The sequence below is a fragment of the Echinops telfairi genome, unplaced genomic scaffold (genome assembly GCF_000313985.2).
Source record: "Echinops telfairi isolate 266 unplaced genomic scaffold, ASM31398v2 ScPeMD7_7457;HRSCAF=8495, whole genome shotgun sequence".
NCBI classification, from domain to species: domain Eukaryota; kingdom Metazoa; phylum Chordata; class Mammalia; order Afrosoricida; family Tenrecidae; genus Echinops; species Echinops telfairi.
This window is the reverse complement of record NW_022111357.1, coordinates 45171414-45174002: the sequence shown is the minus strand read 5'-3', so window position 1 is coordinate 45174002 and position 2589 is coordinate 45171414.

Sequence of the window (2589 nt, the reverse complement as noted above, 5' to 3'; positions counted from 1 at the left end):
ATGGTGAGGCTTTGTCTTATATTCTTTGGACGGGTCAAGAGAGACCAGTCCCTGGAGAAGGGTATCATGTTCGGTAAAGTAGAAGGACAGGAAAAAAAAAGAGGAAGGCTCTCAAGGAGATGCATTGGCATCGTGGCTGCCACAATGGGCTCAAGACTAGGAACAATTGTGAGGATGGCACAGGTCCGGGCAGGGTTTCTTGTCTGTTGTGTATAGGTTGCCATGGGTTGGAACCGACTTCATGGCAACAACGGTGTCCCTACTAGCAATGACAGGGATAACGTTAGTATCAGGAGCCTCCACTGTAGAAGCAGCCATGGTGGTAGTGGTCACAGGAGCCAGGAAAACACTATTACTGCTCTGCTGGTCACTGCGCTGCTCGTTGCCATCAAGTGGATTCTGGCTCATGGCGATTGTGCTCCACACAAGTTTGTTTGTAACTTTTCATTGTGATTTGGGTGAAAGTTGACAGATAACTTTTCCACTCAACAGTGCATCCGTGTATTTATGTTTCATTACAATCCCCACCACCTGACATGAATTCTTCCGTGGTTTTCCATTTCCCTTGGCCTTCCTCTCTATCCTTTCTTGACTTCTGAACATTGGGCAAATTACCTTTTGATCTCTGACTGTTCCAAGGTGTGTGTACCTCGCTGGTGTGGCTGTCTACCTCTTTGGCCCGCCTGTTGTTTGGCTAAAAGTTGGACCACCGAGGTGGGTTTCAGGCTTAAAGGTGACTGAAGGTCATGGTCTCAGGGCTTCCCAGCCTAGCCTTTTACGGTTTTGCATTTTGTTTGACATCTATCCTGCTTCATTCAGGAATGTCTAATGGGATCACCTTCAGAGCAGCTGGTAGGGGTAGCCGGGCACCATCTAGTTCTTCTGGTCTCAGGTTGTGGAGGAAGAGGTTCACACTGTGCATTTGTCCTCTGCATGGTGTCCACGAGACCTTGATTTTCTTTTCTTTTGCACTGGATGGGGGGAGAGCAATAGCCACACCTTAGATGGCCACTCACAAGCTTTTGTGACCCCAGTTGCTACTTTCTAAAGTAGGATGTGGTCCATTTCTTTGTGGGCTATATTGTGCCAATTGACTTTACTGTCCCCAAAGAGGGAAGCCCTGGTGGCATAGGGGTTATGCATTGGGCTGCTAACTGCAAGGTCAGCAGCTCGAAATGACCAGCTGATCTGAGGGCGAAAGGCAGGACCACTTCCATAAATACATTATAACCTCAGAACTCATAGGGGCTGTTCTACCCTCTTCTGTAGGTTTGCTATGAGTCAGTATTGCCTCAAGGGCAATGAGATTGTTTTGGGGTCCCCAAAGACTATGGACCAGTGCACTTCTAAGTCCACTGGCACATTCCCTGACAGGATTTGGTTATGACTAAGAAATTTTCATCACTTTGTCCCCAGTATGCTGTTATAGTCAAGGATATAATTGCAACACACACACACACACAGTTGTTAGGTTCCATCGAGTTGATTCTCATCCACAGTGACCATATGTACAACCGAATGAAACACTGTCCGGTCCTGCGCCAGCCTCACAATTGCTCCCATGCCTGAGCCCGTGGTTGAAGCCACTGTGTCAACGCGTCTTGTCGAGGGCTTTCCTCTTTTCAACGGCCCCTCCACTTTACCAAGCATGACGCCCTTCTCCAGGGACTGGTCTCTCCCGGCAACATGTCCAAAGGACAGGAGACGAAGGCTCCCCATCCTTGCCTCTAAGGAGCCCTCTGGTAGCACTTCTTCCAAATAGGTAGCTGGGTAGATAGATAAGGCAGTTTCATTTGCCTTTCCACACCGTTAGCTTGCCAGGCTGTGTACCGGCTCATAGAGGATTGTTACTACAGAATTTGGTCTGTGATTGAATGTACCTCTGAAGCTTTTCATTCTTGTGCTCTTCCCAGTGGCTCCAGACACTACTCAGGAGTAGTATTAGCTAATAGTAATAAGAGTAATAATATTCCTGACAGCACTGAGGCACTGACAGTAGTCACTAAAGTCAGTGGGGTCTGTTGCAGCAGCAAACACTACAACAGTAGTGGAAGCCCCTCAGGGTCAGTAGTGACGTCGTTGTCGTTAGTAGCAATACTAGGAGCTGCAGTGATTTCAGCAGTAGCAGCAGTGGGAATACAGAGTGTGATGGAGTGCACTGCAGCTTCAGCGGGCAGGGCAGGGCAGTGCGAATGTCAGTGTGAATGCGAGCGTATCCGACCAGCGTGCACTGAGCACCTACAGGTGTCGCTAGGAAGCTATGGTCCCGTTTTACCGATGAGACACACGGAGGCCCAGTAACTTATCACAGTCGCGGGCGTCCGGTTCCCGCCAGGTGTGCCGAGCCCACCTGCCCAGGGCGTCCGGCCGGGTGCCCAGCCGCCCGGACCTGCCGCGGCCTCCTGAGCGAGGCTCCAAGTCCACACCGGGCTCCTTCCAGGACCTCACGGGGCAGCAGTTGGGACACGACGTTCTCGCGCGGCCAACGCGACGGCAGTTGGAAGCCCCGCCCCTCGCGCGTGCGCAGTACGCGTCCCGTCGTCCAGCTCGGCTCCAGGCGCCGGGCGCGGTTGGCGGCGTCTGCGAGGG